General features: G+C 39.2%; 1 pseudogene; it reads right to left on the bottom strand.

Moving 5' to 3' along the window:
* Positions 1–4,280: 4,280 nt before the first annotated feature.
* Positions 4,281–24,051, bottom strand: part of LOC115297653 — a 25,913-nt pseudogene continuing 6,142 nt past the window's right edge.

Genomic DNA, 24,051 nt, shown 5'->3' with positions numbered 1-24,051 from the left:
ATTTTTTGACGAAATTAATATTTTAAGGGGTAAAGCTGGTTGCTTTCCATAATGTGGGTGGGCATTATCCAATTAGTTGAAGGTCTAAATAGAATAACAAGATTGACCTTCCCTGGAGTAAGAGGAAAAATCTCCAGTAGACTGTCTTCAGACTTCGGTATCATCAGCTTTCCTGGACCTGCACCTGCTTTAAACTCGAACTGTACCGTTGTCTCTCTTGGGTTTCCAGAAGATCACTGCAGATTTGTACTAGCCAGCCTCCATATTCATGTGAACCAATTTGTATATTCCAGTTCCTACATCTTACTGGCTCTGTTTCTCTTGAGAACCCTACTATAGTAATACATATAACATCTGCTAGTCATATGCTTGTTTTAGTACTTCCCACAGCGTAGATGCCCAGTAAGTGGTTGATTCATTGATTTTTTATTATGCTTACAGGCTTCACAGTCAAAAAGTTGTGGACTCTGGCTGTGCTATTTACTAGTGATATGACCTTGGTTAATTCTGTGCCTCAGTTTCCTCATCTTTAATAACAGTCTAGTGTTAACTTCCATATAGGGTTGTTGTGAGGATTAGATGGAACAGAGCAAGGAAAGGAAACAGAAGTTTTGATGAAAGCTCTAACAATTACACCCATTCAGGGCCTTTGTGTAACTAGACATACCTATTTATTTGGCAATACATGAGACTGGAATGTGGTCCATGATGCTCTCAGAGAAGGACAGCAGCCTACCTGGCATTTCATAGTTCTCCAGTGAACCACGTTCAGCTTTTCCTCTCTGGTGAAGCTAACAACCTCATATTCCTTTTGGCTTCAATCAGAATAGGCCAGTACTCTGAAAACAGTGATTCTGAACTCCTGTGGTACAAAAGAAAAAAATTTTTTTGCATTATTCCATCAACCAAGGACACTCATAATGATAAAAAGCTTCTGAGGATTCAGGAACACTTTTTTAAAAAAGTGAACTTACATAAGAAACTCTGATACTGCCTAAGACCCACATACTGGATTAAAGTAGGCTTGTGCTCCATTTCCAGGTCCTATAACAGGCATAGTGCTGTCCTTTTTAAATTTATTTATTTGAGAGAGAGAGCAGGGAAGGGGAAAAGAGGGAGAGAGAGAGAGAGAGAGAAAGCGAGAGAGCGAGTGAGCGAGTGAGCAGGGAAGGGGCAGAGAAAGAGGGAGAAAGAAAGAATCCCAAGATGCGGGGACTCAAACTCATGAACCATGAAATCATGACCTGAGCTGAAATCAAGAGTTACTTAACAGACTGAGCCACCCAGGTGCCCCTGCTCCTGTTTCCTTGAATTTCCCACTCTTTAATTTCTCATGTGTCCCATTACTTCAACTTTTTTGCTGTTTGGGATATTCCAGAAGCTTAGCCCCTTGACCATTTCCCACAAAAAATTTAACCATACACAGAATTTTTTGAATGTGGCAATTGTCCTGAAGATCTGAGAGGTTCATTTACTCACTACACAGCCTGTGCCATCTTGCAGGCTCTGCCCTCTGTTTTCTGCTCAGGGCCTTTCAAAACCAGTGCTCCTGCCAGAATCCTTCCCAAACATCATGTGCCCCCCCCCCCCCCCAGCAGGATTTCTCCCCTCCTCTGACCACTCTTCTCAGAGATGTGTGTTCCTCCTAGATCAGTCTGCCCAGCTTCCCCAACCTGTCTGACATTCTGTTATGCAGGAAAAACATCTTTGTGTTTGTGTCAAATGGTAGTACAGATGTGTTAGGCGTATTGTTTATACAGTCCACAGACCGGGCTTGCCATGTTTATGTAGTTATGGTCTCCTTGTACTAATTACAGTGGCCAACAGGCCCCAGGACTCAACAGACTGGGGACCACTGCCACAAAAATATCTCTCAATATTTTACGGAGATATTATCCATGGATTTATATTTCCATTCTCATCTGCTCTTGCCTCTTAACAAAAACTAAAGTTCATCCCACTTAAAAAAACTTATACATATTTCTACTGACCCTAAATTTGTCCTTGCTTAAATTTTAAGCATGTATTTCCTTTATTATATTTCAGGTCTCAGTGAACATATTCAGTATACTTCAATATTTTATAGACACTGATTTTTTCTCTACTTTTGGCTTTGACCATCCCGTCCTGAATACTGATTTGTCTCCATGTTTTATCCTCCAGCTCTTATAGCAGCAGTGTGGTGTGGGAACATTCTAGACAGCCAATATTTCCAGCTGTCCTCATGTCAATACCATTTGGTATTGACATTAGAAAGGGGTGACAACTGATCATTTTCCCTCTCTGTATTGCTTTAGAGAAAATACATAATATTTTAAAATTAGATTTTTCTATAAAAGATTTTTTTACAGTAAGGAAAACTTGGATGTTTTATTATCTTCTAATCAGTAAGTAAAATTTTTGACCCATTGGACAATCTTAATTTTTGCAATACAATTAGGCACTAGTTAGAACCAGGGGTGTAGCACTATATTTATTTCCTCAGTTTGTTATTACTGTATGCTCTTTCAGGATTGTTCCCCTCTCATGGGAAAACACCATACACCCAGTGATTTAGCTCTGGACTAAAGAATGCAGTGACTATTGATGTGTGCTGAGTTAGCATCTGCAGGGATGTGGGTTTGGAGTTTAAAATTCTAACCTTCAGAAAATACTTACTGAAAATCCACTATGTACATGCAAGGTGCCATACCATAAACATCCCTGGTCCTCAGGGGCTTATAGTTTAGAGTGGGTTCATGACGTGAGCTGAAGTCAGAAGCTTAACTAACTGAGCCACCCAGGCACCCCTGATTTAAGCCCATCTAAAGTTTAGTTTGGTTTGGTTGCAGGAATATCATTACCTGAAAAGATAGCTCCCACCCCCCCTCCCTCACACTCGCCACACTTTCATGAAGAAACAGACTGCAAAAGCTGTTGTCAGATTGGCTATTATATTGTATATTTTCAGTTTTGGGGGGCAACTGTGTAAAAGATATGGATTCTCGATTGCCTCAGAAAAGGCAGATTACTGGCAGCATTAAATGTAACAATTTAAAATAGAAGATATATCTACACTTTTGATGGTCCCCATTTCTACATAATAAAGTCCAAATTTTTGCATGGCATTTAAGATCCAAAGCAATAAGCCCAAAGGAACCTCTTGGTCATTGCTGTTCTCTTTCTTGTGCCTATGTTTTGGTCAAAGAGAACCACTTACCCTCCTCAGGCTGTCATTTCTTTCGATCCTCCTATCTTTGTGCTATTCCCTCTGCTGAATATACATCAGCGATTGTAACAGATAAACTTCCAAACCTCAGGGTCTTAGTATGATTAAAGTATATTTATTTTTTCTCAGGTAAGAATGGAATACAGTCACTCCTAGAGGATGGCCTTTCTCCACATGTTTTCAGGACTCATGTTTCTTCTGTCCTGTGGCTGCCCCATGTTCATATCACAAATCCCAAGGTTGTTCTCATCTCCAGTCTAGCCAGCTGGAAGGAGAAAAACATGAGTGTCATGAGTCAGAGGCCAAACAAGCCAGGCCTGGAAGCAACAGATGTTGCTTCTCACACTTTATTGGTCAGAAATGACCACAAAGCAGGCTGGTAAATAACCTAGCAGTGTCCCAGGAGAAAAAGAAAATGGCTTCCAATGACTTACTAACTAATATCCTCCACGGTCTTTCCTTCTGGTCACAAATATCTATCCCATTTTTCCTTTCTTTTATAGCACATATCCATTTCCCATAGGAGGCACCAAAGACCTATGAAGTCAGTGAAGTGGCACAAAGTTCAGATCTTCAGATGATGGACCTGGCATGTGGATGGGGCCTCTTGTGGTGATCTGTCAATGAAAAGACTGTTCAGCCTTTCTCCCTCTGAATAGAGAATGGTGAGTCAGGGATGGAATAACTAAAAAAAAAAAATGAACCTCTCTTTTGGAAAACAAGAACAGAAGACACTCAACACGTTTTAGGTCCTAGTATATATGAAATCCTGAACAAGCATTATGAAAGTATCTTGCCTTTGTAAGGTGGGTGGTGGGGAAGTTCCTTGATTAGATCATGACTTTGCTTTCCTGGTAGAACTTCTTTGTCCATGGCCCTGAGTCCATCCTCTGGGAGGGTCTTCCATATCCTGTTTTCCATGGCCACATCTGAAAAGGACATTTGGGAGTGTACTCTTGAAGGCTATACAACTTTCACATCTTGCTTCCTACTTGTGCAAGTGTAAGGTCTTGGGGATTGTTTTAATGCTCAAATAATCTCAAGAAATTCTGTTTGACATCTTGATCAAATGTCATCTGGACAAGTCACTATAGCTTGGTCATGTAAAAAGTATTTACAAAACCTGTCTGAAAGTCCTCAGGTTTACAAAAAAGAATCCAAAACTTTAAAAGGAAGTAGAATAGAGCTAGTAATATCCCAAGAATCTAGTTATATTACCAAACTCCCTGTAGCTAATGAGGTAATGAAACCAAATTGATATGGGAACAAAATTCATTTTTACTGACACAAATCTTCTAAGAATGTATACCAGTAATCCTTGGATTTAAAAGACTTCATGAAAGAGAGTGCCCAATAAAATAAGGCATTTTGAGTCAACAAAAAAGACTTTTAGAATGAAGGCTATAATTCCAGTAATCCAAAGTACTTCCAGAAGCTTGGAGGACTCAAAATAGGATTTACAAAGATTAAGTTGTAATAAAGTGACTGAAAAATGAAAGAGAACAAAAGATTTTGGCAAGAATACCAAGTGTATTGAATCTTTGGACACTTTTTCTTAGAAAAGCCAGATTTACAGTGCTTTTGTCAACAAACATAAAAGTTGTTAGAAGCCCAGTTCCAGGAGAAATTACATATATTTCTGAAGCTTGGATTTTCAGCACATTCTTTAGACATCGAGTTTATCTGGACGTGAGCATCTCCAGAATGAAGGCAGGGCCCTTCTCCTTCCATCTTGTCGTATGAGCACTTTAGGAGATTAATGCTGCTGCAATATCCACAGTTGATGGAGGGTGCCATGGTCCTTGAATGCCTTTTCTTTCATCCACATTCCTTTGCATCAGGATTGTTTCCTCTAATGATGATGAGTGGGCAGAAGTCTCACAGGGTTTCAGGGACCATGGGAGACCCTCCTATCTCCATAGTCAGTGTTCCTCACCCCAAACCCAACCACAACTAACTGTGTTAGCCCCAATGGCAGCAACAAAGCTAGGTTTCAATGGGCTTTTGTGTTCAAATATCTTTTCAAAATGGTCTTTTAAAGTTTGAGGTCCAATAGCTTTAATACAGCCTTCCTAGTCAGGACCCTCAGTTTCTGCTTGCAAATTGGCCAATTATTTCCTAAGCTTTTTTTTTTTTTAAGTTTATTTATATGGGGGGGGGCGGGGGAGGAGCAGCAAGAGGGAGGGTGAGAATCTCAAACAAAGTGCATGCTGTCAGCGCAGAGCCTGATGTGGAGCCCGAACTCACAAACTGTGAGATCATGACCTGAGCTGAAATCAAGAGTCAGACACAACCAACTGAGCCACCCAGGCACTCCACTTGAGCTCATTTCTTAAGATACTTTGCCAGAAATATAAAAGTAAGCCCACAGTTACTCTCTTTCCAACCACTTCCCCTAGAGTTACAGTCTCAGTGGACAGGTGTTCTGTTTTCCATGTTATCCCAGGCAAGTTTGCCACATATTTTGTCCCTGTGTAATTTGGGTGTCCATTTTTTCAGTTTTGTCATAGATTCACTTATAAGGCTTGACATTAAATGGTGTAATTCCTCCAATTTTTTCTTTTACAAAGTTGTTTTGACTCTTATATGTTTTTTGCAGCTCTATATGCATTTCAGAATAATCTTTTCAGTTGCTATAAAAAAGCCTGCTGGAATCAGGAACTGAAGTGGGAGAAGTAAAGGTCCAGGAAGGAGAGTTGGTGAAGAAGGGAGGTCACTAAGCAGTCTTCCTGAAGCACTAGCATTGGGCCACTAAGCAGTTTTCCTGAAGCACTAGCTTGATGGATAAGTCAGAGCTTGAGGTCAATACATAATAGCAAAGGGTCCACAAAGGGGAGCTCCGCTCCTGTGGAGGTCTGTGGAAGGCTGCGATCTGGTCCTTGTGGTTGCTTCTGTGAGTTTGCAGTTGGGTATCTGGTCATGGGTTGCTCTTGGTCAGCAGGACAGGCAGATGGGAAGAACAGCTGGACCTGAAAGCAGAGGAAGGTGCAGAGTGGGGAAGAGCAAGAACAGACTGGCACTTACTTGCTTCTCTGCATCTTTCTCTTCTCATTTCTAACTACGATGACCTTCAGAGCATAAGGGCTGACTGCTTCATTTCACTTTTCAATTCATGTGCAAGTTTCTAAACCAGAACCAAGTAGGAAAGAGGATGAAAAAATGTAGTTCTAACTTAGACAAAATAAGTTATCTTTGACTGCTCTTTCTGTGTCACCATCTTCATCCAACCAGCCACCAGCTCCTGTTGATTCTACATCATTATTTCTGCATTATAAACCATTCCCTTCTCTGCCATTATTGCTCTTCTTTAGTTCAATACCTCGTATATCTTATGTCTGGATTACTATAATAACCTCCTAACTTGCAGTTACATCAAATGTGGTCATGTAGGGTGTGTGGTGCACAACTTCAAGGGTGCCATTCATAGACCACATTAAATGGCCCTCCCTCTAGTTGTGTAGGATATAACAGGCAGAATTGTACATGGTTTCATCTCAGGTCTAGCCTCACTTCCTCCCTTCAGTAGTTTGGGTCATCCTTTTAAAAGGCAAAAATGAACTCATCATTCTCCTGCTTAAAATTGTTGGCTTCCCATGATTTTCAAGGTAAAATTCAAATTCCTTAGCATAGCATAAAACCCACTCCTGATTAGCAGATGAGCCTAGGCTCTGGAATCAATTTCTAAGTTGGAATTTTATCTTAGCCACTTCTGTAATATATGACCTTGGGCAAGTCACTTAAAAATTTAATATTAATCTTCTGTTTCTTTAATGTGAAATGGGAGGAGGAGGATAAGAATAGTCCTTTCATCATCAACTTTTATCAGCATTCAATGAATTGTAAAGATGTAATGTTTCTTCTATAGTGCTGTCTCTCACCATTGACTGTGCCTGCCCCAACTCTATGCTTCATCTGAACTGAACTCCTCTACTACTGGTTCTCCTCATTGTGACTCATCCTGCCTCTGTGCCTTCACATCTGCCAGAATAACCCTTTTTCTCTTTCCGTGGGTATAGCCTGCTCATTGTCCAGGACTCAGTGACTCATCACTTCCACCTAGAAGCCTTCTCTGATTCCCTCAGCTTCAGTGTGACTGTTCCCCTGGGTTATCTCAGTATCAGTACTTGATTGTACCACAGTGGATTCTCCTTTTCTGTCTCCCCCACTATAAACTGTATACTGTCTCCCCTGCTAGACTATAAACTCTAGACCATGTTTTCCTTGAGGGTAAGAGCTGTTTTACTTATCTTTGTATCCTTAGCTTCTAATGTAGCACTAAGTTTTTAAGAATGTTATAGCTTCTCAAAATGTTTATTGAATTAATAAATGGTGAATGATGAGGGCTCTAACAGGTATTGTTATACTTTATGGAGAAGTATAAAGATGATGAAGGGACTATTTTGGGACAATGCATAATAGCAAGTATTTTAGAATTCTGAAATTTAGTGATTTGGTAGATTTCAAAGTATATATGTTACTGTTGAGAGAGAGAGAGAGAGAGAGAGAGAGAGAGAGAAAATCCCAAGCAGGATTTGCGCTGTCAGCACAGAGCCACACGTGGGGCTCGAAGTCATAAGGCATGAGATCATGACCCAAGCTGAAACCAAGAGTCAGACCTTAATAGACTGAATGTCCCAGGCACCCCTAGGAGTGTACGTCTTTAAATAATTGGCTATTCAAAAGAGTATTGCTTAATTTTAATGTATTTGTGAGATTTCCACTTTTCCTTTTCTTACTGATTTCTAGTTTCAAGCCGTTGTGTTCAGAGAAGCTACTTGGTATTATTTCAATCTTCTTAAATTTACTAAGACTTGTTTTGTGGTCAAACATGTGGTCTATCCTAGGAAATGATCCATATGCATATAAGAAGAGTGTGTACCCTGCTGTCATGGGATTGACTGTTCTGAATATGTCTCTTAGGTCTATTTGCTGTATAGTGTTGTACAAATCCACTGTTTCCTTATTGATTTTTTGTCTTAATCTATCCATTGTTGAGAGTGGGGTATTAAAGTCCCCAACCACTATTGTATTGTTTTTTATGTCTCATTTTAACTCTGTTAAATTTTGCTTTATATATTTAGGTGCTCTGACGTTGGTTGAATAAATATTTACAATTGTTAAAAAAAAAGAATGGAATTAAAAAGAATGGAGATTTTTTTTTTCCTGAGAGAGAATAAGAGAGTGCATATGTAAGTGGGGCAGAGGCAGAAGGAGAGGGAGAGAGAATCTTAAGCAGGCTTCATGCCCAGCTCAGAATCATACACCAGGGCTCCATTTCATGACCATGAGATCATGACCTGAGAAGAAATCAATTAACTAACTGATTTACCCAGGTGTCCCCCCAAATTGAAATTTTTTTTTAACAGAAAGAATGACTAAACACATTTTTTTTGTTAAGGTATTGTTTACTACCAGTTGCTCAATATCTTTTAAGACCTCTTACAAAGATATTATTGAAACCCACAGCAATACGGTCAATTAATGTTTGACAAAGCAAGAAGAATATCTAGTGGGAAAAAGATAGTCTCTTCAACAAATGGTATTGGGAAAACTGGACCACTTTCTTATACCATACACAAAAATAAATTCAAAGTGGATGAAAGGCTTAAATGTGAGAACTGAAACCAGAAAAATCCTAGAGGAGAACACAGGCAGTAACTTCCTTGACATCAACCATAGCAACTTATTTCTAGATATGTCTCTCTTTTTAAAAAATGCTTACTTACTTATTGTTGAGAGATAAAGAACACAAGTGAGGGAGGGGCAGAAAGAGACACAATCTAAAGTAGGTTCCAGGCTCTGAGCTGTCAGTGCAGAGCCTGAGGTGGGGATCGAACTCAGAAACCATGAGATCATGACCTGAGTTGAAGTCAGATGCTTAACCATCTGAGCCACTCAGGAGCCCCTCTAGATATGTCTCTTGAGGGAAGACGGAAAAAAAGCAAAATGAGGGACACCTGAGTGGTTCAGTCAGTTGAACGTCCGACTTCGCTCAGGTCATGATCTCCCAGTTTGTGGGTTCAAGACCCCCGTTGGGCTCTGTGCTGACAGCTCAGACTGGAGCCTGCTCCTGATTCTGTGTTTCCCTCTCTCCCCATTCACGCTCTGTCTCTCCTTCAAAGATAAACATTAAAAAAGCAAAATGAACTATTGGGACCTCATCAAAATAAAAAGCTTTTGCACAGTGAAGGAAACAGTCAACAAAACTAAAAGGCAACGTATGGAATGGGAGAAGATATTTGCAAATGATCTATTGGATAAAGTGTTAGTATCTAAAAAAACATAAAGACCTTATAAAACTCAACACCCCAAAACAAATAATCCAATAAAAATATAGACAGAAGACACGAATAGACACTTTTCCAAAGAAGACATTCAAATGGCCAAGAGACACATCCAGAGATGCTCAACATCACTGATAATATGGGAAATATAAATCAAAACTACAGGTATTACCTCAGACTTGTCAAAATGGCTAAAATCAACAACACAAGAAACAACAGGTGTTGGTGAGAATGCGGATAAAGGGGAACCCTCTCGTACTGCTGGTGGGAATACAAACTGGTCTAGCCATATGGAAAACCGTATGATGTTTCCTCAAAAAGTTAAAAACAGGTTTACTCTATGATCCAACAATCACACTACTGGGTATTTACTCAATGCAAAATCACTAATTCAAAGGGATAATGCACCCTGATGTTTATAGCAGCATTATCTGCAATAGCCAAATTATAGAAACAGCCCAACTGTCCATTGATTGAATAGATAAAAAGATTTAGTATATTTATACAATAGAATACTACCCAGCCATCAAAAAGAGTGAAATTTTGTCATTTGCAACAACAGGAATGGAGCTAGAGAGCATTATGCTAAGTGAAATAAATTGGAGAAAGGCAAATACTATATGATATCACTAATACGTGGAATATAAAAAACAAATGAGCAAAGGGGAAAAAAGGGAGAAGCAAACCAAAAAACCAGACTCAACTATAGAGAACAAACTGATGGTGACCCGAGGAGTGGTGGGTGGGGGGATGGATGAAAGAGGTGATGGGGATGAGGAGCATACCTGTGATGAGCACTGAGTGTTGTATGGAAGTGTTGAATCACTATATTGTACACCTGAAACTAATATTCCCTCTGTTTTAACTGACGAATTTAAATAACAACTTAAAAATATTGACTAATGTATTACAAGTTTTAAAGTTCTTTAAAGAGTATTTTGTTTGCCAGTGCTTAGTTGTAGTACCTAAAACATAAAGCAGCTATCCTTGGCAGATTATGGATCAAAATACTGGGAACTGTCTGTTTATTCTGTCTGTATCGGTTCAGTCATTTTAACAGTGCACCTTGCTTCATTCAGTAGTTTATACCTGATGTTTCTGATGGGAACCTTTAAGAAAGAGAACAAATAATTACCCTGAATTTTTTCTTCAAAATTTTAAATTTCCATGTACTGAATATGCTTGAAATAAAGTACATCTGTTAAGATTTTTTTTTTAAATTAAAAAAAGTGAAGGACAAGGGGGCATTAACTGGACAAGACTCCAGGTCTCTCCTGGACATGTCATTAGATCTGGTAATAAAGTAATTATTCTATTTGAATGCAGCTCTACTGTCATTTCCTGTCCTCGCCCCCTTGAGATCATGTCTGCAGTTGTTAAACAAATTTAACTGTCTCTCTTGTACTTGGAATTAAAATGGAACATGAACTATTTTCTCCTTAAAAATTAAAAAAAATTTAGATGTCTGGATAAATAATTATGAAACTTCTTAAAGTTTGAAATAAAAATGTCAGTGCATAGACAATATCAGAGGATATTAAATCCAAGCACTTCTGTGGGCTATAGACGTTGACCTTTTCCAAAAACCTGTCCCTTCTTCAAATTGGTTCTTGCTTGGACATAAGGGAAAGTTTTAATAAATATGGAAATGATCACGCTCAACAGTGATCACTCTCAACAACTCTTATCAGTATCATGCTTTGTTAGGCTTATGATTCTAACTGCTATGTGATGCATCACAATTGTAAGATTAAGAAGAGTGACTTGCTTAAATATTTTTGCATCTTACAAATGAATAGGAATATGAAAATCTTGAACCAAAGAAATGAGCAAAGGACATATCAAAGGAGTCAGAAAAGAAATTATAAAAATGGCCAATAAATATATGGAAAGATTCTAGCCTTCCTAGTAACAAAATGCAAACCAGCACAATAATGAGATACCATTTTAACATATCACAACAGCAAGGAGAGTGAAGAAGTGTGCAGTTTCATCCATTGCTGTTGGGAGTGTAAATCTATAGTCTTCTCTGCAATTTGATAGTATATGTGAAAGACTTTAAAAATTCTTTTAGCTTTATGGGCAAAAGACATGAATAGATACTTCTCCAAAGAAGACATCCAGATGGCCAACCAGCACTTGAAAAAATGCTCAAGATCACTCATCATCTGGGAAATACAAATCAAAGCCACATTGAGATACCACCTCACACCTGTCAGAATGGCTAACATGAACTCAGGCAACAACAGATGTTGGCAAGGATGTAGAGAAACAGGATCTCTTTTGCACTGCTGGTGGGAATGCAGACTGGTGCAGCCACTGAAAAACAGTATGGAGGGTTCCCCAAAGTTAAAAATGGAACTACCCTATGACCCAGGAATTGTACTACTAAGTATTTATCCAAGGAATACAGGTGTGTTGTTTCAAAGGGACACACGAACCCCAATGTTTATAGCTGTGCCATCGGCAATAGCCAAAGTATGAAAAGAGCCCAAATGTCCATCATTGGATGAATGGATAAAGAAGATGTGGTGTGTGTGTGTATATACATACACAATGGAGTATTACTCAACAATCAATGAATTCTTGCCATTTGCAACTATGTGGCTGGAACTATAGGGTATTATGCTAAGTGAAATTAGAGAAAGACAAATATCATATGACTTCACTCATGAGGACTTTAAGATACAAAACAGATGAATACAAGGGAAGAGAAGCAAAAATAATATAAAAATGGAGGGGAACAAAACATCAAGGACTCAAATACAGAGAACAAATAGAGGGATGCTGGAAGGGCTGTTGGGGGGGGGGCGGGGAAGGGCTAAATGGCTATGGGGCTTAAGGAATCTACTCCTGAAATCATTGTTGCACCATGTGCTAACATGGATGTAAATTATAAAAAATAAATTATATAAAGTCAAAAACACATTTTAATGCTCTTAGCTTTAACTTAGGAATCCCACTTCTAGGAATATGTTCTAAGAAAATAATAGGACAGAGGTGCCTGGGTGGCTCAGTTGGTTGAGTGTCCTACTTCAGTTCAGGCCATGATCTCATGGTTCGTGGGTTTGAGCCCCACACCAGGCTTTGTGCTGACAGCTCAGAGCCTGGAGCTTGCTTTGGATTCTGTGTCTCCCTCTCTCTACCCCTCCCTTACTCATGCTCTGTTTCTCTCCATCTCAATAATAAATAAACCTTAAAAAATTTAAAAAGTAGGACAAATTCAGAAAGGTGAAAATTTAAACAAATATATTGCAGCCTTGTTTTTGAACTGGCACTGCATGGGTAGCCTGCTTTTGCCTGGTTTCTGTGTGGAGGGACAGCCACTTCTGGAATACTTCCAGCCCCTCTTCCACTGCACACTGCTCCCCAGGGGAAAAGGAGCAGCTTGTTTGGTTGTGGTCAGGACTCTGCTCCCACCGTTCTTGTACTTTGCATCATTCTACCTGCAGAGCGTGTGCCCTCACTGGCTTTCTGCCAAGTGCAGCTTTTACGAGGAAGCCCTCCTGACTTTGGGGGAAGCCTGCGGTTGTCCAGCTCTACCTGTGTCTGTCTAGGAAACTATTTAACTCCGGATACCATGGCCTGCAAACCTGATCCATGTCCTCCATCCAAGTTTTATCAAAAATGAGGCTCATAGTTTGATTTTTGGTGTTGAACCAGAGCTTCCTGATACCCTTGAGAAATAACAACAGAGTAGAATTTGGCTATCCAAAAACATGGGATTGATTAAAAGGATATGGCTGTAAAATTGGAAAATATGATTCAATTCAAAATGATTCTGTTAATGTATATATTGACACATGAAAAGATCCTAAAACAGCATTTTGCATCTGAGCATGCTTACTATATATGTATGCAGTTGGCTCTATTCCCTCTCTTTCCTCATCTATATTTTCCAAAGCTTTTACATAAAAATATGTTGGTTTTTTTTGCCTCTGTATAAGCTGTAGTTACAGCTGTGTTTCCTATATCTGTGGTAGATGGTGTGTGCTTTCCCTTATTTTATTTTATTTTTTGTCTCACAGCAGTTTCCCTGATGGGGTGGACAGGGTCTTGGCCACAGAAAGGAAATCTGAAATTGTCTGGGCTTTTCCCAGCTGGACACCTTCATTGTGTAGACACTTCTCATAGCATGTCCGGCCCCTGGTGATGGGGCTACTGACTTCATCCTCTCTGCAGGGCCTCACCTGGTCAGAAGGAGCTCACCTTTGGGCCCATATGAAGCAATTGTCATCTTGTTCCTCTACTGCCCTATTCAGTTTCCTGCTCAGGAAGTTGGAGCTGCTGTCTAGGACCAATGCCTCAGTCATTCTTGTGCTATTGAGGGCTGGGAGAATTTTCCCACTCAATAGAATAAAATTGTAGATAGTAACAAGTCCAGGGAGAGCTGATACAGTTACCTCTAATTCATGAAGATACAAAAATTATCATCATTTGCAATGGCTCCTTGGAAATGGAATTTTCCAAATAAGTGAAATTTCTGGATAGCATTTACCACTTTAAGAGCCTATACTATTTTTGTTAATCTTTTTTTTTTAAGTTTATCCTGAGACAGAGAGAGAGAGGGGGAGGGAGGGAGGGAGAGGGAGAAAATACCAAGCACGTTTCACACTGTCAGCACAGAACCTGATACAGGCTTAAACCCACGAAGCATGAGATCATAACCTGAGCTAAAACCAAGAGTCAGATGCCTAACCGACTGAGCCACCCAGGTGTCCCTCTTAATCATTTTTAATTGAAATCAATTTATTTTCATAAACATTCAATATTTTCTTGATGACTCAGTCTCATCCTTACAAAAAACCATGTCTTATTGTGCTTTAGCAGCTCTTCATACCTCTCAAGAAAGTTGTACTTTCAAGGTCACACCTGAGTTTTTTAGATGGTCAGTCTACGTCCCCTGCTGAAAATGCTTCCATCCAATCAGCTGTGTGCTCTGGTTGAGACTCTGCTATGTTAAATTAGCATAAGGTTGGGAAGGGCCTGATTAGCATTAAGATTTAGTGTCTTGGAACTGACGCATTTCTGTTGCTGTGAGGCCATTTTCATTTGGTTCTGGGTTTGCTGTTGGGTTTCCGCCACTGAGGTTAAAGTGGTCAGAACTAGGGCTGAAGGGCCCATTCTTGTGTTTTGTAACAAGATTTCCCTTTACTTTTTTGACAACTGAATTAAAATTCACATTTTCCTTTACAAACAGGCTTCCTCCATAGGTTAATGATCACTTACATTATAATTGTAGGAACTGTGCTTCAAACAAATGAAGTCAATTTTCTAATCTCGTTTATAATAAAATTGAAATATTTATGGACTTCAGGATCTGCTCCTGAGGCTTTTAAGGCTGGAAATCACAAGCTATTTCTAAGAGAATTCTTGGGAGACCATTGAATGATCATTGTTCATCCATTTTAGCTCTATTCAGCTTCATTAAGAAATTGATTCTTTTATTGACTAAAGTATAAAGTTATTTTATTCACCTAAAGTATAGAATGAAATTTCTTTTTTTTCCAAATATTTTGTTTTATTTTATTTTTTAAATTTATAATAGTTTATTGTCAAATTGGTTTCCATATAACACCCAGTGCTTCTCCCCACAAGTGCCCTCCTCCATGACCATCACCCCTTCCCCCCTCCTTTTCCCCCTTCAGTCCTCGTTTCATTTTCAGTATTCAGTAGTCTCTCATGATTTGTGTCTCTCGCTCTCCCCAACTCTCTTTCCCCCTTCCCTTTCCTATGGTCCTCTGTTAGGTTTCTTCTGTTAGACCTATGAGTGCAAACATATGGTATCTGTCCTTCTCTGCCTGACTTATTTCACTCAGCATGACACCCTTGAGGTCCATCCACTTTCCTACAAATGGCCAGATTTCATTCTTTCTCATTGCCATGTAGTACTCCATTGTGTGTATGTATGTGTGTGTGTATATATATGTGTGTGTGTGTGTGTGTGTGTGTGTGTGTGTGTGCAATTTCTTTAACATTCTATCAGTTAGGTCAGCTGCCTAAAAACTACTCAAAGTATAGTGGTTTAAAAGGAAAGTGTTATTTATGTTTTATGATTCTGTAGCTCAGTGGGCAGCTCTTTTGGTCTGAGTCAGCTTGGCTGGAGTTCCATGGTCCGGGTTTTCCGCACATGTCTGGGTGCTGGGATGACTGAGGCCTCTCTCCATGAGGTCTTTTATCTCCCAGGGGCTGGCCAAGGTGTGTCATACAGTGGCAGAATGGCTTCCAGAAGCCTGAGAGGGCAAACACCAAAGCATAGTAAGTTTCAAGCCTCTGCCTATGTTGTATTTACTAATATCCCATTGGCCAAACTGAGTCCCATTGACTCTAGTGCATGAATACAAAGAGGTGTGACTTATGGGGGTCATTACTGTAACGATCTATCACAGCATGTTCCAAACTTTCATTCTAACCCTGCAGTTCCCACACTGTGGCTGAAGTGCCCTGGAATACCATAGTGAATCCACAGAGTGTGTTGTGGGATGTTTAAAAATATCAAGGGAAACATAATTATGCTCTTTGACTAATTGGACATCATGCAAACTATGAGCTCTATGTAGGCCACAGTGTCAGTGTTGTAATTATCCATTCCTTTTGGTGTTGTTGTATTTTTGCAAAGCTGGGTTTTTGGTGGTTGCTATGAAAAAAGAAAGTATTATGTGAAAATCACTGTGGAATGGGAGTGAGGCTGGTGCCCAATTTGATTCCAAGATTGTAGAAGTGCTATAGTGCCCAGCAGGCACATGTATCTCATGATTAAGTTAATATGGTTATTTAAGGATGAAATATTTAAAAAACATATATGTGTATTATTTTTCAAATGTAACTAGGTTGTGAGGACACACATACTTACAAAATTGTTTGGACCTGACTATGTAGAAAATGAAACTAAGGATTTCTTTTGGTCTAGGGGCATTGTGAAAAAATTAACTAGACACCAAGGATACTGTGACCAAGAAAGGTTGGGAACTACTGTAATAACCTCTTCTGCTGATAAAAGAAGAAAGTCAAGAGGAAAGAGTTTGGGGAAAAGGTGAATGGATTCAGTTGTAGAGATGCCCAGTTTGACAGCAGGGTATAGAGCTGGGATCCAGGCAGGAGGTTTAGAGCAGAGCTAATTTCATCCCTGAATAATCATGTGCAGGCTCCCTTTCTAATTGCTTTGGCTATCATAGAAACTCAAGAATTAATTGCAAAAGAATAGGGTAGGGTTATTGAAAGGGAAGGAACCTAAAAACCCAAACATGGAACCAAACTGCAGAACAAATGTTTTTGGCTTAATATTTTTGCAAATGTTAAATGGGTACATTTTCATTTCCTTCTTACATCATGTTTTATTGCAAAAGGCTCTATGGGAGAGCCATGAAGTTTACTGTCCTAGAGGAAGAGAAAGTGAACTCTTGACCTTTTAACCAGGTGTGCATGTAGAGGGTTTGCTTAATTATTTTATTTCCTATTTAGCACATCACTGGCTGAGCCCAGAAAAGCCAGATCATAGAAGGCCATCCATTGTATAGAGAAGACTTTCTTATATACACTAAAGATTTCAAAAAGTTAACATCAAGGAGTAGGAGGATATGATGTTATGAAAGTAAAAACCTCTCCCTCCTCAATGTACCTTTCTTGACCAAGGAGATTGTGGAAAGGAATAGAAAGAGAAGGTAGTGATTTGGGTCTGTAAGTTTTCCCCCGTGGCTTGTAAAGAAGTTGTGTTACAAAAATGAGAGTACAAGTAAAAACAAAGAGGGGAGATATTGCCCATTTCCAAGTTGGGGGCCTTGGAAAGCTCATTTTTATCCTGCTGACCTGTACCAACTTGGGGTATGACCACAACTTGGCTTGCACCACAGACAGAGGGAGATCCTATGGCTTCATTTTCCCATGCTGCTTCCAATTCCCATATTTTATAGATGAAGTGACAAGAGCCAGTAGGCCTTCTGAGGCACCATGTCCCCACCCTGCCCTGACAAGGCAAGTGAACTGCTAGGCCAGTAGATTGGGTGAGGACCAGAGTAGTCACTCACAGTCTATAACCAACATAGTAAGGGTGAGGCTGAGCATGCAGAGGTGTTACTTGGTCCTGACCAAGCAAGGTGCCCCCAGTGAATAATGTTGTCTTGAGACCAGTAGTAACTTCCAAATACACACCAATGACCACCATGAGGGTAGGAGGCCTTTCCTCTCAAGGTCATGAGGACCCATCAACACCCTTCTCCTCAGATATCTGGATGTCATCTTAGGAAGAGAAGCAGGGGAAGGAGGCAGATGCCTGAGGGTCAGCATTGACTACATACTTTTCTGGGCCCAGTACAAAATGAAAATACAAGTCCATTGTTCAAAAATTAAGAATTTTAAGACTGTGACAGCAGAGCATTAAACCAGGCGTGTACTTTCTAAGTGCAGGACTGTGTGCAACTGTGCAGGCCTCAGACCTATGAAGCTGGCCCTGCTGAGAGCCTGAACACACTTTTCCCCTGGAGATTCTCAACACTGCCCAAAGGGATGATTTATCAGATTGGATTAAATTTAAATTGCATTGGACATATAGTTAATTCTTTCCCCATTAACCAGTGAGTGAATGGGAACCTGGGAGAAATGCCAGATTAGTTTATTGACAATCAAGACATTACTGAGTTGGGTTGAGTTATATTTGTGATCCTTTTGTAAAGACATCATTTTCTCTTTTCTATAGAAAAAGAGCTGCTTCTATAAAAGAAGAGTTGCTGATTAGAGAGGTTAGAGGATTGCTCAAGGTCACCCAGGTAGATAGTGGTGTAATTGAGGTTTCAACCCAGGTATGACTCCAAAACTCAGACATGTTTTTACTTTTCTGATACGTATAATAGTAAAGCCAAAACTGAATCTGAGAGACTGAACTTTAAAGTGTGTTTTCTTTTAAAATGTGCTTATTTTTGTAAGTGCACAGAAGAGTATATGTTGTCACCAATAGGAATGATACTGTCCCCGAGAGAGCATTTTGGCAAATTGGGGGTATTTTTGTTGTCTAAGGGGATCCTATAGGGATTTTGCGAACAAAGTCTAGGGATATTAGAAAGTTGCGATTTGCAGGATAGTCCTACACAAGGAAGAATTGTTTGATGTTCTACATAACTTTTGGTTGCCTCATCAGTTGCTTGGGTAGGTGGAGACTTGTTTATAATTATGGGTCTAATAACATTTTATGTAAATTCATAATATCTTTTGCATGGTTTAAAAATAGGCTGCATTTTTCATAACTAAAATAACTGTAAATTGAAGGAAGAGTATACTTGACTTATTTCAGACTTTACCAAGTTGTTCCCCATTTTGGAAAACCACATTGCCCAATAGCTATGCTGCTTTGGCATTTGGATCATCAATACAACACACCTTAATCAATTTGGTAGTAATTGACTACTTAGTCTTCTGGTATTGCTGTGTCTGAGCATATTGGGATATACATTATTATAAATTCTGTTTTTTCTCCTTTGTGTTATAGTCAGGGCATTTTTTTGTTTTGTTCAAAAGTTATATGTGTAGGTATGTTACAGTTTTGTATGGATTTTGTTTTAGGACTACATAGGGGCATTGAACAATATTTTCTATGAAAAGGAGTGATTCTAGCAGTTTGAGAACCACTGAGGTCAGAGACATGAGTATTTGGAATCAGTAAAGAGCAGAGTTATTTTTTTTGCAAGAAAACCTTAGAGTAATTGGCTTTCCCTAAAGGGCTAACTGGCCATGAGGGAAATTGTACTGGGCCTGATGTGAAAGGGGTATTAAATCTTTAAAGAGACTATATTCTTTGTGTTAGGCAGAGAATCAAGATACCTGACCTGATTTACCCAAAGAGTAGGGCTTTTCAGGTGACCTCCTTTTTTATTTTAAGTTAATTTTTGTCCTCTTGGCTGGACATAGTTGTGTTTTTCATTTGAGGGAGTGACCTTGGAAGGAAAAAGGAGAAAAACTCTTTTGATTCAGGTTTATATTTTTCCTCTTGGGAAAAATATCCCTTTGAAGGTGAAATAACTGTGTGAGACATTCACATTGCAACTCAAAGTCTCCCTGGTACTAATCAGTAACTTATGAGAAAGGTGGCATCAGAGGGGCTTTGGGCAAAATGTCCCAATCTGCTGAGTTTCTTGCATGACCACGTTCCTTACATAACTTCAGGATTCTGCCCTTTTTGTGGAAGGAATGTCCTACTGCCTATTAACAATGTTATTGTTGCCAGTTAATCATATAAAGTCCAAGAGAGTAAGTTCTTTGTTCTAGATACTCAGGGTCATGCCATGTAGTGACGTCTATTATGGTCATCAGGGAAAAATATTCCTCTCCCTCCTTTGGATCCTCTTTCTTCTGGAATCTTCCCCCCTCCCACTGCTTTCCTGCATGGAACAGTGCTTCCCCAGGGACTTGCCTCAGTCTGCTCAGTCTCTGTCTGGCCTGGGTGAATGGTTATTTGGGATGGAGAGGAGTTGGGACAGGAAAGTGCCTCTGGATATTCCTAACAGGTATCTACCCCTTAGTAGATAAAACTTAATAAACGTAAGCAGTTTATTGTAATGATTCAGAGCCCAGTCTCTGGAACCAGTCAGCCAGGAGGATTTCCATTCTGGGTCTGCAGTTAACAGTTGTGTGACTTAAAATTCTCTGTCTCAGTTTCCTCAGCTACAAAGCAAAAATTACATTAATACTTAATCTGCAGGGTTGTTGTGATTATTAAATGTGTTACTATGTGTAAATGGGAAGCAGGGAAAAAGAAAACCCATTCTATCATACATACACATTTAAACAGAAGAATGTTTTGTTTACCCCTATTTCATACTTGTGTTTTATTGCAGATTGGATGAACCCTAAATGACTTCTTTGGTCTTTTGGGATGGTGGGGCTAGGGGAACAACTGGATAAATGCAAAGTGGAAAGAATCATCAGCTTGGGCGTTAGATTTAAGAGTCACTCTTTTGCTCAAAACCTACTGAAGTGTCCACATTTTATTGAAAGTAAACCCCAACAATAATGTCTGTGAGGTCTTGCATTATCTGGGCCCTTGTGACATCTCTGACCTTGTTGTCAACTGCTTTCCCTGCACTCCAGCCAGCCAGACTGGCCATCTTGCTATACCATCTAGGTATAGTCCTACTGCAGGGTCTTTGCTCTAGCTGTCCCCTTTATCTAAAATGTTTTTCTCCTTGACATCAGCATGGCTCACTCCCACACCTCTTTCAAGTCTTTGCTCAACTCTCACTTTCTCAATGAGGCCTATTCTGATCATCCTATTTAATATCAAAACCTGCCTCTTGCCACTACCCTGGCACTTCCATTCCCTTACCAAGCTCTAATTTTTCTATTTCTCCCTCATAAAGCCACTGATTTTCTTTTTTAAATTTTTAAATGTTTATTTATTTGAGAGAGAGCACGCAAGCATGCATGCAAGGGAGGGACAGAGAGAGAGGGAGACACAGAATCCGAAGCAGGTTCCAGGCTCTGAGCTGTCAGCACAGAGCCCTATGTGGGGCTTGAACCCATGAACTGTGGGATCATGACCTGAGCTGAAGTCGGAGATTTAGCAACTGAGCCACACAGGAGCCCCTCCATTCATCTTCTAATAAACCATATAATTTACTTAGGTATTATATTTATTATTTCCTTTAAAATTTTTTTTAACATTTATTTATTTTTGAGACAGAGAGAGACAGATCATGAGCAGGGGAGGGGCAGAGAGAGAGGGACACACAGAACCGGAAGCAGGCTCCAGGCTCTGAGCTGTCAGCACAGAGTCTGACACGGGGCTCGAACCCACAAACTGTGAGATTGTGACCTGGGCCGAAGTCATATGCTTAACCAACTGAACCACCCAGGTGCCCATTATTTATTGTTTCTGATCTTTCTCTACTAGAATAGAAACTTAAAAAGGACAGGGTATTGCCTTTTCACTTACATCTTGAGAGTCTTTAGTTCTTGGCACATAAGAAGTATGTGCTCAATAAACATTTATGGAATGAATGTATGATTCACCCACTGAGGCTGAGAATACCCATTGAGGCTGATCTGATCACGCCAGGGTTCTCCCAGCAAGAAAGAAGGGAGAATAGCTGTTGGTGGGCAGTTAACATGGCTTGTAAAATGCCCAGCTGCATGCTGGGGAAAACTGGATTATGGACTAATTGAGGAATATTTGAGTCTTTCCCCAAATCTGGTATGCAAATTAAACAGGAACTACATTTTATTTCCTGAACTTGTTGTATCTTTAACAAGAGTAAAAGTAGTGTATATGGATTATATGAAAGAGTGATAGCATTGAAACGGTTTTAGTCTTGCCCAGATGCTGTACTTCTAGGGATGGAGTGGTGTACGAAATGTATAAAGACACATGGTTCCTGGGACAAAGGAGACACTCAGGAAATATCTGAATTTTCCTTAGAACTATTCTTACTTTTAAAAGTAATCAGAGGAATATATAATAAAACACATTCACATCATAGAATCTCGCTGTTGGAAAGGATTGGAGTGATGTATATACTCTTCAAGGTTCTTCACAGATGAACAATAAATGAATTAAGCACAAAGATCAGCACAGGTGAGCTAAAATCTGACTTCCTTTAAAGTTTATTCTTTGGCACTCCAGAACAAATCTATTCACTTTTATACCTGAGATCCTTTCAACTATGTGAAGGCAGCCATCATGTCTGCTTTCCTACACGGTATAAACATCTTCAGTTTCTTAACTAGCTTAGTTTTGAGAATCTTCACAGATCTAGGCCACTCTGTTTTAGATGAAATGCAGCTTTACAACGTTGTTTTAAAAAGACAGTGGCCAGTGGTTCACATTGTTCCTAATTGAATCTGGTAAAATGAAGTGCAGAGAGATGACTTGCCAAAATGAATAAAGACATAAAGAAACAATCAAACACATTAGTAAGTAATTAAGGGGAGGGGAGATATTGACTAATAATGAAAAAGTCTGAGGTAGGTCTACCTCTATGTAGAGCTGTAGATCCAGGGGTTCATATATCATCTGTCTTCATTGTTTGGCTCTGTTTTTCTCTGTGTTTTCTTCACTCCACATATTTCTCCATATATTTCTTCTTAGAAGTTCCAGGTTTACATCTTATCAAATTAGCAATTCCTCTCAGTGCTATGGATAGAATTCTGGAGAAAAGCCAACATTTAATGGAAAAAAAAGACACATTGCTGATCTTCCAGAATGTAAATTCTTTCATAAAGAGTACTGTGACTTGCTATATTGGTGCTTAGTGATGCTCTTTTTGAGTGCACTCACAATGCTGCTTTATTTTTGTGTCTTACAGTATTCTTCCTGGAATTGACATAAAACTCATGATTTGAAAGTTGTAGAATCTATTCTTTTCAAATTTGGGAAATTAAGATATTGGTTCCCCATCTTTTATATTTTGATCTTTTTTAAGTTCACAATGATCTTTCAGAGATTTACAATATTTCAACATTTATTGAATACCACACAATGGTACTTTCTCATTCATATTTATCAGTTCTATGCTTCTGAGACAGGAGTCATTTAGTTTAAAAACTTGAATTCCTTTTAATCAACCAGCTAAATCATACTTCTTATAATCTGCCCACTTGTCTTGACTTTCTAGTTCTACATTAATGACCTTTTTAGTTTGGATCTTTGGTTTTAAGAAACAGAGGGTCAAATCAGGTGAACTCCAGATTATGGAGAAGCTTTATTAGAAGGTGCATGTAGCAGTGAGGAAGAAAGGGAGTTAGAACAGAGAAGTGGATTTCGTGGAGGCTTGTGTCCATGGGCAGGTTCAAAGCAGCAGCAGTTTGTGGGTCTCCTATCTACTATCACATCAGTTTTTGACGCCATAAGTTGTGACTGTGACACTTTGGTTAGCTTTGTTTATCTTGGTGTGTCTTTTTTTAAAAAACAGCTTTATTGAAGTATAACTGGCATAGAATAAACTCTACATAGTTAAAATATATAGTTTAGGAGTGCCTGGCTGGCTTAGTTGGTAGAGTATGCAACTCTTGATCTCGGTTATAAGTTTGAGCCCCAGATTAGGTACAGAGAAAAATAAAATCTTAAAAAATATACAGTTTAATAACTTTTGACATGTTATAGTCATAAAACCATTGCCACAATCAAGACAATGAACATATTTATCACCCTCAAAAGTTTCCTCATGTCCTTTTGAAATCCCTTCCTCTTTCTCCCTGCTTCCCACTACCCTCGTCTTCATTTGTCCTGTCAACGTAGATTGGTTTGCATTTTCTAGACTTCTATATAAATGGAATCATAGTATGTACTTTTTTGGGAGGGCAGGTTGACTACTATAACTCAGAGTAATTATTTTGAGATTCGTCCATATTTTTGTGTTGTATCAGTAGTTTATTCTTTTTATTGTTGAGTGGTATTCCATGGCATGGTTATTTTACATTTTGTTTTTCTATTCACCTATTGATATACATGTGGGTTGTTTCTGATTCTGGCCATCACAAATAAAGGTATTATGAACACTAATGTACAAGTGTTCATGTATATTCATGTATATAGACATAAGCTTTTATTTATATTTTATATATATATATATATAT

Source organism: Suricata suricatta, chromosome 8 (genome assembly GCF_006229205.1).
Source record: "Suricata suricatta isolate VVHF042 chromosome 8, meerkat_22Aug2017_6uvM2_HiC, whole genome shotgun sequence".
Classification (NCBI taxonomy): domain Eukaryota; kingdom Metazoa; phylum Chordata; class Mammalia; order Carnivora; family Herpestidae; genus Suricata; species Suricata suricatta.
The sequence above is the reverse complement of the archived record's forward strand: the minus strand, read 5'-3'. Positions and strand labels throughout refer to the sequence as shown.